Source organism: Aulostomus chinensis, chromosome 1 (genome assembly GCF_037954235.1).
Source record: "Aulostomus chinensis isolate RoL2024-O1b breed Wild chromosome 1, RoL_Achi_v1.0, whole genome shotgun sequence".
Lineage (NCBI taxonomy): Eukaryota > Metazoa > Chordata > Actinopteri > Syngnathiformes > Aulostomidae > Aulostomus > Aulostomus chinensis.
The window spans coordinates 11,715,765-11,733,617 of NC_141320.1; the positions used below are offsets into that span (position 1 = coordinate 11,715,765).

The 17,853-nt window shown below is 40.6% G+C and overlaps 1 long non-coding RNA gene across 1 annotated transcript; it reads right to left on the reverse strand.

Moving 5' to 3' along the window:
• Positions 1-506: 506 nt before the first annotated feature.
• On the reverse strand, positions 507-3,462 carry LOC147270363 (uncharacterized). The gene is made up of 3 exons (XR_015115686.1): positions 3,265-3,462; positions 1,486-1,529; positions 507-590 (listed from the first exon to the last, which is right to left on the reverse strand). It is a non-coding gene; the product is annotated as an uncharacterized LOC147270363 (long non-coding RNA).
• Between the last annotated feature and the right edge of the window lie 14,391 nt (positions 3,463-17,853).

The following is a 17,853-nucleotide window of genomic DNA, read 5'->3' on the forward strand; positions in this document are numbered from 1 at the left end:
GAGTTGCTACGAACCTCAAAATAATGCGACAGTGATGTCGGAAGAATTGCTAATGATCTCAAAATGATGTGACAGTGATGTAGTAAGAATTGCTAATGAACTCAAAATGATGCCAACAGTAATGTAGTGAGAGTTGCTACGAACCTTTAAATAATGCAAAAATAATGTAGTAAGAGTTGCTACGAACATCAAAATAATGCGAAAGTGATGTCGGAAGAATTGCTAATGATCTCAAAATGATGCGACACTGATGAAGTAAGAATTGCTAATGAACTCAAAATGATGCTAACAACAAAGGAGTGAAAGTTTCGAATAACCTCAAAGTGATGCTGACAGTCATGTAGTAAGAGTTGCTACTAACCTCAATTTAATGCTACAGTGATGTGGTGAGAGTTGACAGTAATTTCAAAATCACGCTAAAGTGATGTAATGAGAGTTGCTACATACCTAAGAAATGATGCTACAGTGATGTAGTGAGAGTTGCTACGTACCTAATAAATGATGCTACAGTGATGTGGTGAGAGTTGCTACGAACCTCAAAATGATGCTTCAGTAATGTTGTGAGAGTTGCTACGATCCTCAAAATGATGCTAAAGTGATGTAATGAGAGTTGCGACAAACCTAAGAAGTGATGCTACAGTGATGTCGTGAGAGTTGCTACTTACCTAAGAAATGATGCTACAGTGATGTGGTGAGAGTTGCTACGAACCTAAAAATGATGCTACAGTGATGTAATGAGAGTTGTAAGGAATCTCAAAATGATGCTCCAGTCATGTCGTGAGAGTTGCGACTATCCTCAAAATTATGCTACAGTGATGTAATGAGAGTTGCTACAAATGTCCAAATGATGCTAGAGTGATGTAATGAGAGTTGCTACAAACCTAAGAAATGATGCTACAGTGATGTGGTGAGAGTTGATAGTAATTTCAAAATCACGCTGAAGTGATGTCATGAGAGTTGCTACTAACCTAAGAAATGATGCTACAGTTATATAATGAGAGTTGCTACAAATGTCAAAATGATGCAACAGTGATGTAGTGAGAGTTGATAGTAATTTCAAAATCACGCTAAAGTGATGTCGAGAGAGTTGCTACGATCCTCAAAATGATGCTCCAGCGATGTGGTGAGAGTTGATAGTAATTTCAAAATCACGCTAAAGTGATGCCTTGAGAGTTGCTACGATCCTCAAAATGATGCTAAAGTGATGTAATGAAAGTTGCCACGAATCTTAAAATGATGCTACAGTAATGTCGTGAGAGTTGCGACTATCCTCAAAATGATGCGACAGTGATGTAGTGAGAGTTGCTACGATCCTCAAAATGATGTTAAGTGATGTAATGAGAGTTGCGACAAACCTAAGAAGTGATGCTACAGTGATGTGGTGAGAGTTGATACTAATTTCAAAATAATGCTAAAGTGGTGTAGTGAGAGTTGCTATGAACCGCAAAATGATGCTACAGTGATGTAATGAGAGTTGCTACTTACCTAAGAAATGATGCTACAGTGATGTGGTGAGAGTTGCGACGAACCTAAAAATGATGGTACAGTGATGTAATGACAGTTGCTAGGAATCTCAAAATGATGCTCCAGTAATGTCGTGAGAGTTGCGACTATCCTCAAAATGATGCGACAGTGATGTAATGAGAGTTGCTACACATGTCCAAATGATGCTTAAGTGATGTAATGAGAGTGGCTACAAACCGAACAAATGATGCTACAGTGATGTAGTGAGAGTTGCTACGATCCTCAAAATGATGCGACAGTGATGTTATGACAGTTGCTACTAACCTAAGAAATTATACTGACAGTGTTGTGGTGAGAGTTGATAGTAATTTCAAAATAAAGCGAAAGTGGTGTAATGACAGTTGATACTTCCCTAAGAAATGATGCTACAATGATGTAGTGAGGTTTGCTACGAACCGCAAAATGATGCTACAGTGATGTAATGAGAGTTGCTACTAATCTCAAAATGATGCTAGAGTGATGTAATGAGATTTGCTACAAACCTAAGAAATGATGCTACAGTGATGTCGTGAGAGTTGCGACTATCCTCAAAATGATGCGACAATGATGTGGTGAGAGTTGCGACGAACCTCAAAATGATGGTACAGTGATGTAATGACAGTTGCTAGGAATCTCAAAATGATGCTCCAGCAATGTCGTGAGAGTTGCGACTATCCTCAAAATGATGCGACAATGATGTATTGAGAGTTGCTACGATCCTCAAAATGATGCTACAGTGATGTAGTGAGGTTTGCTACGAATCTCAAAATGATGCTAGAGTGATGTAACGAGATTTGCTACAAACCTAAGAAATGATGTTACAGTGATGTGGTGAGAGTTGCTACGAACCTCAAAATGATGCTAAAGTGATGTAATGAAAGTTGCTACGATCCTCAAAATGATGCTACAGTGATGTGGTGAGAGTTGCTACGATCCTCAAAATGATGCTACAGTGATGTTATGACAGTTGCCACTAACCTAAGAAATTATACTGACAGTGTTGTGGTGAGAGTTGATCGTAATTTCAAAATCATGCTAAAGTGATGTCATGAGAGTTGCTTCTAACCGAAGAAATGATAATACAGTGATGTAGGCAGAGTTGGTACGATGCTCAAACTGATGCTTCCAGTAATGTAGTGAGAGTTGCTACAAACCTCAAAATGATGCTACAGTGATGTCATGGGAGATGCTACTAACCTAAGAAATGATGCTACAGTGATGTAGTGAGAGTTGCTACGAACCGCAAAATGATGCTACAGTGATGTAATGAGGGTTGCTATGTACCTAAGAAATGATGCTACAGTGATGTGGTGAGAGTTGCTACTAACCTAAGAAATGATGCGACAGTGATGTAGTGAGAGTTGCTATTAACCTAAGAAATGATGCGAAAGTGATGTAGTGAGAGTTGTGACTAATCTAAAAATGATGGTAGTGATGTAGTGAGAGTTGCTACGATGCTCAAAATGATGCTTACAGTAATGTTGTGAGAGTTGCTTAAAACCTCAAAATAATGCTACAGTGATGTAGTGAGAGTTGCGACTATCCTCAAAATGATGCGACAGTGATGTAGTGAGAGTTGCTACAAATGTCCAAATGATGCTTAAGTGATGTAATGAGAGTGGCTACAAACCTAAGAAATGATGCTACAGTGATGTAATGAGAGTTGCTACAAACCTAAGAAGTGATGCTACAGTGATGTGGTGAGAGTTGATAGTAATTTCAAAATCATGCTAAAGTGATGTAATGAGAGTTGCTACTTACCTGAGAAATGATGCGACAGTGATGTGGTGAGAGTTGCTACGAACCTCAAAATGATGCTACAGTGATGTAATGAGAGTTCCTACGAATCTCAAAATAATGCTGCAGTAATGTCGCGAGAGTTGCGACTATCCTCAAAATGATGCGACAGTGATGTAGTGAGAGTTGCTACGATCCTCAAAATGATGCGACAGTGATGTGGTGAGAGTTGCTACGATCCTCAAAATGAGGTGGCAATGATGTAGTGAGAGTTGATACAAATCTCAAAATGATGCTGACAGTGATGTGGTGAGAGTTGCTACGATCCTCAAAATGAGGTGGCAATGATGTAGTGAGAGTTGATACAAATCTCAAAATGATGCTAAAGTGATGTAATGAGAGTTGCTAATTACCTAAGAAATGGTGCTACAGTGATGTGGTGAGAGTTGATAGTAATTTCAAAATAATGCTAAAGCGGTGTAATGAGAGTTGCTACTTCCCTAAGAAATGATGCTACAGTGATGTAATGAGAGTTGCTACTAATCTCAAAATGATGCTAGAGTGATGTAATCAGATTTGCTACAAACCTAAGAAATGATGCAACAGTGATGTGGTGAGAGTTGCTATGAACCTCAAAATGATTCAACAGTGATGTAATGAGAGTTGCTACTAACCAAAGAAATGATGCTACAGTGATGTAGTGAGAGTTGCTACGAATCTCAAAATGATGCTACAGTAATGACGTGAGAGTTGCTACTATCCTAAAAATGATGTTGAAAGTGATGTAGTGAGAGTGGCTAAAAACCTCAAAAACGATGCTATAGTGATGTCTTAAGAATTGCTACTACCAAAGAAATGATGCTGGCAGTGTTGTGGTGAGAGTTGATAGTAATTTCAAAATCATGCCAAAGTGATGTCATGGGAGTTGCTACTAACCTAAGAAATGATGCTACAGTGATGTAGTGAGAGTTGCAAGGAACCTCAAAACGATGCAGGGTGACTTTGTGGAAAGTCTTGCACTCCCAACACATTCATTCTCACGAATGCAGTGACAGGTCAGAGCCAAGGGAGCCTCCATGTCCACAGATGTCCACATGGCAGCTGGACTTCCTTTTTCACTCCTTCCCGTTCCTCCTGGTACTTTTTGGCCACCGTTTGTTTGATGGTCTGAAAATGACACCCAGAGTAAATCAATACATTGAAATTAGAGATGAAATAAACTGGAGATATCAACTACTGCTTTAGATCATTTCCACACAAACCTTTCTGGTTGGCAAACATATGAGGCTCAAGGACCTGAACCAGTTCCCTGAACCCTTCCCTCTCAACAGTGCTGAGGGGCTGGCAGTCCTTCAGGATGAAATTCAGCAGAGCCTCATCCAGCATCTGCTTCCTGGAAGCTGGATGGTTAAAGATGAAGGAGAGAAGAAATGAATAGGAATTAATGATCAATGAAGCAACTGTGAGTCAGTTGGAGAGTGGCTGTATACCTGAGTTCATCCTGGTGGATCTGGGACTTCATTCTCATGCCTGGCCCCATCATGCCTCAGCACTGAAGAGGTGCTTTTGTTGAGATGAGACGCTTCTGTCCAACAAATGCCACATTCAACCTGCAGAAAAGAACATGAGTACTCAGCTAAAAGTTCCTTTCTTCATGGTGACTGGTGTTTCTTAGTCTTAGACCACCAGGTTTCCAATGAGGTGTATCGGATACGTTGTTGTGTGCCGCTGAAATCCGTCCAATTCCGGCGTTGTTTCCTCATGAAATGTGTTTGCCTTAAAGCTCATTAAAGTGTTGAACCACAATATCGTTCACCATAACTGAGTCAACTTCAAGATAACCTACTTCTACATTCCAGTCCCGGCTGCTCCTGTTCTGCTGCAGTCCAGAAAACAACAACCCGATACAATTGGCGCTCCTTCCCACAGCTCCGGCCCGGATCCGCATGGTTCCGCTGACTGACTGTGAGACGCGCTCCCTCCAGAGTGGCACAGCCCGATGGGGGTCCTTATCTGGCACGGGGGCGTAAAACAGGTGCGACTGGAAAGCCTGGTTTATTCTGCGTCGAGGGAACGCGTTGCTCTGCAATACACCGCCAAGCCGCTAGGGGGTGTGGCTTTGTCTTTGTATTGTTTACGGGGCTCTTGTCGGATTCCTTGGTTTTCTTCCGGTCACAGACAACAATTGTTGGCCATTTGTCAGTCTTTGTAGTGCCGCGAAGAGGCGTTGTGGAGGTGGTCGTACTTGAGCACCTCCTCGATAATCCTTTCTTCAGCTTGGTCCATTTTTTCTTGGAGCTTTCACCACAGAAACTTTGAAAATGGTGGTGTTGCTGTGTCGCGACTGAACCGGAAATAACGTTCTGAGCGGGACCAATCACAGTCCTCGACGTTGACGTCACCACGCGTCTACGCGATGCGTAAACAGGATTTTTTGGAGGCGCGTTTCAGGCTACGGCGTACGGTCTGCGACGACGGCGGAGGTACGAATACTACGCAACACAGAAGCATAAATCAGGCTTAAATCAGGCTTTATAGTCCAACAGGAAGTTAGCATGTCAGGGATGAGACACGCTTATCGTCCAACAGGAAGTTAGCATGTCAGGGATGAGACACGCTTATCGTCCAACAGGAAGTTAGCATGTCAGGGATGAGACACGCTTATCGTCCAACAGGAAGTTAGCATGTCGGGGATGAGACACGCTTATCGTCCAACAGGAAGTTAGCATGTCAGGGATGAGACACGCTTATCGTCCAACAGGAAGTTAGCATGTCGGGGATGAGATACGCTTATCGTCCAACAGGAAGTTAGCATGTCGGGAATGAGACACGCTTATCGACCAACAGGAAGTTAGCATGTCAGGGATGAGACACGCTTATCGTCCAACAGGAAGTTAGCATGTCGGGGATGAGACACGCTTATCGTCCAACAGGAAGTTAGCATGTCGGGGATGAGACACGCTTATCGTCCAACAGGAAGTTAGCATGTCGGGGATGAGACACGCTTATCGTCCAACAGGAAGTTAGCATGTCGGGGATGAGACACGCTTATCGTCCAACAGGAAGTTAGCATGTCGGGGATGAGACACGCTTATCGTCCAACAGGAAGTTAGCATGTCGGGGATGAGACACGCTTATCGTCCAACAGGAAGTTAGCATGTCAGGGATGAGACACGCTTATCGTCCAACAGGAACTTAGCATGTCAGGGATGAGACACGCTTATCGTCCAACAGGAAATTAGCATGTCAGCGATGAGACACGCTTATCGTCCAACAGGAAGTTAACATGTCAGAGATGAGACACGCTTATCGTCCAACAGGAAGTTAGCATGTCAGGGATGAGACACGCTTATCGTCCAACAGGAAGTTAGCATGTCAGGGATGAGACACGCTTATCGTCCAACAGGAAGTTAGCATGTCAGGGATGAGACACCCTGATAGTCCAACAGGAAGTTAGCATGTCAGGGATGAGACACCCTGATAGTCCAACAGGAAGTTAGCATGTCAGGGATGAGACACCCTGATAGTCCAACAGGAAGTTAGCATCTCCATGGTTCCCTTGACCAGAAGCCAGGGGGATCGTTCCATTCTGACATCTTGATTGACATTTGTCCTTCTCTTAGCTAAATAGTTGGCAATCATTTGAAAAAAACCTTGATTTACTTTTTGTATTTTGATCTTCAGCTCATTTGCATACTTTTGTTAAAATTCTCCCCTTTTTGTCTTTTTTTTCTGCTGTTTTTAGCACAAAGTCCACCTGGTGCCTAAAGACCAGTTCAGCATGGACTACATTGAACCTTCAGTCCGCTGCATCAGCACCCATGGACGGTTCCCCCCTGACAGGAGGATTCTGGTGAGGAATATTAGTGGGACAGCGCTCTTGTTAGAAGGGTTCTGATCCACCTTCCCTCCCCCTGTAGCTCCTCCTGTGTCCCCTCAGCGCTCTTGTTAGAACGGTTCTGATCCACCTTCCCTCCCCCTGTAGCTCCTCCTGTGTCCCCTCAGCGCTCTTGTTAGAACAGCTCTGATCCACCTTCCCTCCCCCTGTAGCTCCTCCTGTGTCCCCTCAGCGCTCTTGTTAGAACGGTTCTGATCCACCTTCCCTCCCCCTGTAGCTCCTCCTGTGTCCCCTCAGCGCTCTTGTTAGAACGGTTCTGATCCACCTCCCCCCCCCGTAGCTCCTCCTGTGTCCCCTCATGTTTCCAAACTCCCTCCCACTGGCTGGTGCTGAAGGAGGGCCAGAGCTCCTCCTACAGGAGCCCATCCTGGCCTCCCCCGCTGCAGCTCCTCCACTGACCTCCCACCAGAGAGATGAGCCCCCTGGTTCAGAGGTGACAGACCACCTCTGGGAGCAGACAACAGAGACCACATCAGGCTGGACTCCGTGCAGGTACGGAGGCTGACGGCTGCTGAGTGAGTGAGTTTACGACGCTCCCACCACTGCTGCTGGATTGATTTAACACATCTGGAATATTTAGATTTATTCTGGGTCAACATCTGCATCTGTTGAAGTCCTCAGTCTCCATGCAGGTGGTGTTGTTCCAGATAAAAGGTCTCAATAACAGCATCACTCCAGGTGAAACCATTCCAAAGAAGGCTCAGTGAAGCTGGCATATCAGCCCCCAATGGAAGCCTGCTGCTGCTGCCAAGCTCTCCATGTCATCATGGAAAAGTTGATTGTTCAACTCAATGTTTTTCCCATTGGGAGGAGATTTGTTGTTCCACCATGAAGTCTTTTCTGGTGATGAGTTTGTGTGTTGTAGTAGCATGAAGATATCTTGTTATCATGATCAACTCATCTGGCCTGGTGGAAGAACGCTGCTGTGTTTGGATTCAGACGAGTCAAATCTGAACCAGGGACTTGTAGTTTTATCCTCTGTCTCCGGACTCATAAAATGGAGACCGGCCCAGTTTGACACTTTTGAACTCCTCCATGATGTTCAAATCTCATGACTGAGATTCGTGATTGGAAACATCGGCGGTTCAGGAAAGAAAACATGTACCATTGAACATCGCTCTCATCCTTCTACTCAGAACGCTGCGGTGGACTCCACCGTGTCCAGGCTTTGGGCAGATACGTCTTCATCCTCCACCACCACCAGCCGCTCCACCCCACCCACCCTGTGCAGGTCTACATTACCAGGGTCGGATCTGGCAGGGTGGAGGATCTTTGATTCATCTTAGCTTTCCTGCTCCGGCTGTTTGAGAAACATTCAAATGGAGATGGTTGTTTGTGTCTTTCAGGCCACGCCAACGCCTCCTTCTGTCCCCACGCTTACGGCTGCTGAAACGTGGCGGTGTCTGAAAACCAGATCATTCTGGATGTGCCGGACCACCAGGTCCTCCTCACCTGCAGGTTCCTGCAGGCAGAGCCCTGTGGTGGTAGGTTTCCTGCTCCTCTGCTGGACTGATACCCTCTCCCTTTCCCCACACGTATCTGCTGTTTCTACTCTGTGCCTCCTTCTCCTCTGTCAGGCCTGGACTTCTTCCTTCTGTCTCTCCAGGATTACGTCCTGGTGGTGCCTGAGAGCAGCTCCAGCTCCAGCTCCCTGAACCAAGAACCACTGGAGAAATCTGACCACTTCATCAGCAACTGTGGCCTCAACAGCTTTCATGTCAAGTCGGTGTCTCTCAGCCTGAGTTGGTCCCTGTTCTGTATCCCTGAATGTTCTAGAGGAACTAAACTGGGCCTGACTGGGACGCTTCTGTCTGCTCAGATTTGGGTTGTGAATGCATTCAGATGTCATTTACAAGCATTGGAACTAAAGACCTGAGCCTCAAGAATATTTAGTTCTTGATTTACTTTCTCGTGCAGGGTTTCATTTTGTGCTAATTTTCTTTTGAAGATCTTTGTTTTTTTGTTGTCCTTCCATTTAGCAAGTTTGGCTAAGAAACTTTTCCCCACAAAACTAATTTTCCTAAAATGTCTCGCTAACGTTTCCTTTTTCTCTGTCGTCCCTCCTGTCCTTCGTCTCCATTCTGTCTCAGCTCAGCTGTGTCTCTTGGGCTCTCTTCACCAACAGCACCCTGCCTTGTGCCTGCCATGAGGTTGGAGCTGAGAGTGACACCTGCGAGCCATTTGGTGGTCGGTGCCGCTGCAGGCCCCACGTGATTGGCCGAGACTGCTCCATGTGTGCCGCGGGCTGCTGGGGATTCCCCACTGCAGACGTGAGTGTCAGATTGGATGAATGATGAGGAATAAGGGCTTTTAATGATGAGTGAGAGGACGGACCAAACCAACCTGTCCAACCATCAGAGGACAGTTTGTTGTTCTAGTTTCAACTCTTACTACATCACTGTAAGCATCATTTCGAGGTTATTAGCAACTCTTACTACATGACTCTCAGCATCATTTTTAGGTTACTCGCAACTTTCACTACATTACTGTGAGCATCATTTTGAGTTCATTAGCAATTCTTCCGACATCACTGTAGCATTATTTTGAGGTTATTAGCAATTATTACAACATCACTGTCGCATCATTTTAGATCATTACCAATTCTTCTGACATCACTGTAGCATCATTTTGAGGTTCGTAGCAGCTCTTACTACATTACTGTTGCATTATTTAGAGGTTAGTAGCAACTCTTACTACATGACTGTCAGCATCACTTTGAGGTCATTTGAAACTTTCACTCCATTACTGTAAGCATCATTTTGAGTTCATTAGCAATTCTTATTACATCACTGTCGCATCATTTTGAGATCATCAGCAATTCTTACGACATCACTGTCACATTTTTTTGGGATCATTAGCAATTCTTCTGACATCACTGTTGCATTATTTTGAGGTTCGTAGCAACTCTTACTACATGACTGTCAGCATCACTTTGAGGTCATTCGAAACTTTCACCACCATACTGTCAGCATCATTTTGAGTTCATAAGCAATTCTTACTACATCAGTGTCGCATTGTTTTGAGATCATTATCGATTCTTCCAAAAATCACTGTCGCATTATTTTGAGGTTCGTAGCAACTCTTACTACATTACTGTTGCATTATTTTGAGTTCATTAGCAATTATTACAACATCACTGTCGCATCATTTTAGATCATTACCAATTCTTCTGACATCACTGTAGCATCATTTTGAGGTTCGTAGCAACTCTTGCTACATTACTGTTGCATTATTTAGAGGTTAGTAGCAACTCTTACTACATGACTGTAAGCATCACTTTGAGGTCATTTGAAACTTTCACTACATTACTGTTAGCATCATCTTGAGTTCATTAGCAATTCTTCTGACATCACTGTTGCATTATTTTGAGGTTCGTAGCAACTCTTATTACATGACTGTCAGCATCACTTTGAGTTCATAAGCAATTCTTACTACATCACTTTCGCATCATTTTGAGATCATTAGCAATTCTTCCAAAAATCACTGTCGCATTATTTTGAGGTTCGTAGCAACTCTTACTACATTACTGTTGCATTATTTTAAGGTTCGTAGCAACTCTTACTACATTACTGTCAGCATCACTTTGAGGTTGTTCGAAACACTTACTACATTACTGTAAGCATCACTTTGAGTTCATTGGCAACTTTCACTACATTACTGTTAGCATCATTTTGAGTTCATTAGCAATTCTTACGACATCACTGTAGCATTATTTTGAGGTTCGTAGCAACTCTTACTACATTACTGTCAGCATCATTTTTAGGTTACTCGCAACTCTGACCACATGACTGTCAGCATCACTTTGAGGTTGTTCAAAACACTTACTACATTACTGTAAGCATCACTGAGTTTATTAGGAACTATCTCTACATTACTGTTAGCATCATTTTGAGGTTAGTTTCAACTCTTCCTCCATTACCGTCAGCATCATTTAGAGTTTATTAGCAATTCTTACGAAATAACTGTCGCATTATTTTGAGGTTCGTAGCAAGTCTTCCTACATGACTGTCAGCATCACTCTGAGGTTATTCGAAACTTTCACTCCATTACTGTTAGCATCATTTTGAGTTCATTAGCAATTCTTACTACATCACTGTCACATCATTTTGGGATCATTAGCAATTCTTCCGACATCACTGTCGCATTACTCGGAGGTTCGTAGCAACTCTTACTACATGACTGTCAGCATCACTTTGAGTTTATTGGCAACTTTCACTACATTACTGTTACTATCATTTTGAGTTCATGAGCAATTCTTACTACATCACTGTCGCATCATTTTGATATCATTATCAAGTCTTTGGACATCACTGTAGCATTCTTTTGAGTTCATTAGCAAATCTTACTACATTACGTTTGCATTATTTTGAGGTTAGTAGCAAGTCTGACTACATGACTGTCAGCATCACTTTGAGGTTATTCGAAACTCTTACTACATTACTGTAAGCATCACTGAGTTTATTAGGAACTATCACTACATTACTTTTAGCATCATTTTGAGTTCATTAGCAATTCTTACTAAATCACTGTAGCATCATTTTGAGATCATTAGCAATTCTTCTGACATCACTGTTGCATTATTTTGAGGTTCGTAGCAACTCTTACTACATGACTTTTGTATTTTTTTAAGGTTCGTAGCAACTCTTACTACATGACTGTCAGCATCACTTTTAGGTTGTTCAAAACACTTGCCACATATCTGTCAGCATCACTTTGAGGTCGTTCGAAACACTTACTACATTACTGTAAGCATCACTGAGTTTATTAGCAACTATCACTACGTTACTGTTGTCATCATTTTGAGTTCAATAGCAATTCTTACGACATCAATGTCGCATCATTTTGAGAATATTTGCAATTCTTCCTACATCACTGTATCATTATTTTGAGGTTATTAGCAACTCTTACTACATTACAATCATCATCATTTTTAGGTTATTCGCAACTCTAACCACATGACTGTCAGCATTACTTTGAGGTTGTTCAAAACTCTTACTACATTACTGTAAGCATCACTGAGTTGATTAACAACTATCACTACGTTACTGTTAGCATCATTTTGAGTTCAATAGCAATTCTTCCAACATCACTGTCGCATCATTTTTTAGCAACTCTTACTACATTAATTAGCAACTCATTTGCTAATTGCTAATTACTTTTAGCATCATTTTGAGTTCATTAGCAATTCTTACTAAATCACTGTAGCATCATTTTGAGATCATTAGCAATTCTTCTGACATCACTGTCGCATTATTTTGAGGTTCGTAGCAACTCTTACTACATTACTGTTGCATTATTTAAAGGTTCGTAGCAACTCTTACTACATTACTGTCAGCATCACTTTGAGTTTATTAGCAACTATCACTACATTACTGTTAGCATCATTTTGAGTTTATTAGCAATTCATAGACATCACTGTAGCATTAAATTGAGGTTAGTAGCAACTCTTACTACATGACTGTCAGCATCACTTTGACGTTGTTCGAAACTCTTACTACATTACTGAAAGCATCACTGAGTTCATTAGCAACTATCACTACATTACTTTTAGCATCATCTTGAGTTCATTAGCAATTCTTACGACATCACTGTCGCAATATTTTGAGGTTCGTAGCAACTTTTATTACATTACTGTCGCATTATTTTGAGGTTTGTAGCAACTCTTAGTACATGACTGTCAGCATCACTTTGAGGTTATTCGAAACGTTCACTCCATTACTGTGAGCATCATTTTGAGTCCATTAGCAATTCTTCTGACATCACTGTCGCATCATTTTGAGATCTTTAGCAATTCTTCCGACATCACTGTCGCAATATTTTGAGGTTCGTAGCAACTGTTACTACATTACTGTCGCATTATTTTGAGGTTCGTAGCAACTCTTCGTACCTGACTGTCAGCATCACTTTGAGGTTATTCGAAACACTTACTACATTACTGTAAGCATCACTGAGTTGATTAGCAACTATCACTACATTACTGTTTGCATCATTTTGAGTTCATTAGCAAGTCTTACTACATCACTGTCGCATCAGTTTGAGATCATTAACAATATTTTTGACATCACTGTCGCATTACTTTGAGGTTCGAAGCAACTCTTACTACATTACTGTCAGCATCACTTTGAGTTCATTAGCAACTATCACTACATTACTGTTAGCATCATTTTGAGTTCATTAGCAATTCTTCCGACATCACTGTCGCAATATTTTGAGGTTCGTAGCAACACTTACTACATGACTGACAGCATCACTTTGAGGTGATTCGAAACTTTCACTCGATTACTGTTAGAATCATTTTGAGTTCATTAGCAATTCTTAATACATCACTGTCACATTATTTTGAGGTTCGTAGCCACTCTTACTACATTATTGTTGCATTATTTTAAGGTTCGTAGCAACTCTTACTACATGACTTTCAGCATCACTTTGAGTTTATTAGCAACTATCACTACATTACTGTTAGCATCATTTTGAGTTTATTAGAAATGCTTCCGACATCACTGTCGCAATATTTTGATGTTCGTAGCAACACTTACTACATGACTGTCAGCATCACTTTGAGGTTATTCGAAACTTTCACTCCATTACTGTTAGCATCATTTTGAGTTCATTAGCAATTCTTACTATATCACTGTCGCATCAGTTTGAGATCATTAACAATTCTTCCGACATAACTGTCGCAATATTTTGAGGTTCGAGGCAACTCTTACTACATGACTGTCAGCGTCACTTTGAGGTTGTTCGAAACACTTACTACATTACTGTAAGCATCACTGAGTTGATTAGCAACTTTCACTACATTACTTTTAGCATCATCTTGGGTTTATTAGCAACTATCACTACATTACTGTAAGCATCACTGAGTTGATGAGCAACTATCACTACATTACTGTTAGCATCATTTTAAGTTCATTAGCAATTCTTCCGACATCACTGTCGCAAAATTTTGAGGTTCGTAGCAACTTTTACTACATTACTGTCACATTATTTTAAGGTTCGTAGCAACTCTTACTACATTACTGTCAGCTTCACTTGGAGTTTATTAGCAACTATCACTACATTACTGTTAGCATCATCTTGAGTTCATTAGCGATTCTTCCGACATCACTGTCGCAATATTTTGAGGTTCGTAGCAACTTTTACTACATTACTGTCGCATTTTTTTGAGGTTATTTGAAACGTTAACTCCATTACTGTCAGCATCACTTTGAGGTTATTCGAAACTTTCACTCCATTACTGTTAGCATCATTTTGAGTTCATTAGCAATTCTTACTATATCACTGTCGCATCAGTTTGAGATCATTAACAATTCTTCCGACATAACTGTCGCAATATTTTGAGGTTCGAAGCAACTCTTACTACATGACTGTCAGCATCACTGAGTTGATTAGCAACTTTCACTACATTACTTTTATCATCATCTTGGGTTTATTAGCAACTATCACTACATTGCTGTTAGCATCATTTTGAGGTTAGAAGCAACTGTTACGACATGACTGTCAGCATCACTTTGAGGTTGTTCGAAACACTTACTACATTACTGTAAGCATCACTGAGTTGATGAGCAACTATCACTACATTACTGTTAGCATCATTTTAAGTTCATTAGCAATTCTTCCGACATCACTGTCGCAATATTTTGAGGTTCGTAGCAACTTTTACTACATTACTGTCACATTATTTTAAGGTTCGTAGCAACTCTTACTACATTACTGTCAGCTTCACTTGGAGTTTATTAGCAACTATCACTACATTACTGTTAGCATCATCTTGAGTTCATTAGCGATTCTTCCGACATCACTGTCGCAATATTTTGAGGTTCGTAGCAACTTTTACTACATTACTGTCGCATTTTTTTGAGGTTATTCGAAACGTTAACTCCATTACTTTGAGCATCATTTTGAGGTTGTTCAAAACACTTACTACATTACTGTCAGCATCACTTTGAGTTCATTAGCAACTATCACTACATTACTTTTAGCATCATTTTGAGTTTATTAGCAACTATCACTATATTACTGTCGGCGTCATTTTGAGTTTATTAGCAATTCATAGACATCACTGTCGCATTAAATTGAGGTTAGTAGCAATTCTTACTACATGACTGTCAGCATCACTTTGAGGTTGTTTGAAACACTTACTACATTACTGTAAGCATCACTGAGTTTATTAGCAACTATCACTACATTACAGTTCGCATAATTTTGAGTTCATTAGCAATTCTTCCGACATCACTGTCGCAATATTTTGAGGTTCGTAGCAACTTTTACTACATGACTGTCAGCATCACTTTGAGGTTATTCGAAACTTTCACTCCATTACTGTTAGCATCATTTTGAGTTCATTAGCAATTCTTACTACATCACTGTCGCATCATTTTGAGATCATTTGCAATTCTTCTGACATCTCTGTCACATTATTTTGAGGTTCATAGCAACTCTTACTACATTATTGTTGCATTATTTTAAGGTTCGTAGCAACTCTTACGACATAGCATCACTTTGAGTTTATTAGCAACTATCACTACATTACTGTTAGCATCATTTTGAGTTTATTATAAATGCTTTCGACATCACTGTCGCAATATTTTGAGGTTCGTAGCAACACTTACTACATGACTGTCAGCATCACTTTGAGGTTATTCGAAAGTTTCACTCCATTACTTTTCGCATCATTTTGAGATCATTACCAATTCTTCTGACATCACAGTCGCATCATTTTGAGTTCATTAGCAATTCTTCCGACATCACTGTCGCATTATTTTGAGGTTCTTAACAACTTTTACTACATTACTGTCGCATTATTTTGAGGTTCGTAGCAACTGTTACTACATGACTGTCAGCATCTCTTTGAGGTTATTCGAAACTTTCAGTCCATTACTGTTAGCATCATTTTGAGTTCACTAGCAATTCTTACTACATCACTGTCGCATCATTTTGAGATCATTAGCAATTCTTCTGACATCACTGTCACATTATTTTGAGGTTCGTATTAACTTTTACTACATGACTGTCGCTTCATTTTGAGGTTCGTAGCAACTCTTAGTACATGACTGTCACCATCACTTTGAGGTTGTTCGAAACACTTACTACATTACTGTAAGCATCACTGACTTGATTAGCAACTATCACTACATTACTGTTAGCATCATTTTGAGTTCATCAGCAATTCTTCTGACATCACTGTCGCAATATTTTGAGGTTCGTAGCAACTCTTACTACATTATTGTCAGCTTCACTTTGAGTTTATTAGCAACTATCACTACATTACTGTTAGCATCATTTTGAGTTAATGAGCAATTCTCACAACATCACTGTAGCACTGAATTGAGTTCATTAGCAACTCTTACTAAATGACTGTCAGCATCACTTTGAGGTTGTTCGAAACTCTTACTACATTACTGTAAGCATCACTGAGTTTCTTAGCGATTCTTCCGACATCACTGTCGCAATATTTTGAGGTTCGTAGCAACTTTTACTACATTACTGTCCCATTTTTTTGAGGTTCGTAGCAACACTTACTACATGTCTGTCAGCATCACTCTGAGGTTATTCGAAACTTTCACTCCATTACTTTTAGCATCATTTTGAGATCATTACCAATTCTTCTGACTTTACTGTCGCATCATTTTGAGATCTTTAGCAATTCTTCTGACATCACTGTCGCATTATTTTGAGGTTCGTAGCAACTCTTACGACATGACTGTCAGCATCACTTTGAGGTTATTCGAAACACTTACTCCATTACTGTAAGCATCACTGAGTTGATTAGCAACTATCACTACATTACTGTTAGCATCATTTTGAGTTCATTAGCAATTCTTCCGACATCACTGTCGCAATATTTTGAGGTTCGTAGCAACTTTTACTACATTATTGTTGCATTATTTTGAGGTTCGTAGCAACTTTTACTGCATTATTGTCAGCATCACTTTGAGTTTTTTAGCAACTATCACTACATTACTGTTAGCATCATTTTGAGTTTTTGAGCAATTCTCACGACATCACTGTAGCATTAAATTGAGTTCATTAGCAACTCTTACTAAATGACTGTCAGCATCACTTTGAGGTTGTTAGAAACTCTTTCTACATTACTTTAAGCATCACTGAGTTTCTTAGCAACTATCACTACATTACTGTTAGCATCATTTTCAGTTCATTAGCAATTCTTCCGACATCACCGTCGCAATATTTTGAGGTTCGTAGCAACTTTTACTACATTACTGTCGCATTATTTTGAGGTTCGTAGCAACACTTACTACATGACTGTCAGCATCACTTTGAGGTTATTCGAAAGTTTCACTCCATTACTGTTAGCATCATCTTGAGTTCATTTGCAATTCTTCCGACATCACTGTCGCAATATTTTGAGGTACGTTGCAACTTTTACTACATTACTGTCGCATTATTTTGAGGTTCGTAGCAACTCTTAGTACATGACTGTCAGCATCACTTTGAGGTTATTCGAAAGTTTCACTCCATTACTGTTAGCATCATCTTGAGTTCATTTGCAATTCTTCTGACATCACTGTCGCAATATTTTGAGGTTCGTTGCAACTTTTACTACATTACTGTCGCATTATTTTGAGGTTCGTAGCAACTGTTAGGACATGACTGTCAGCATCACTTTGAGGTTATTGGAAAAGTTCACTCATTTACTGTTAGCATCATTTTGATTTCATTAGCAATTCTTACTAAATCACTGTCGCATCATT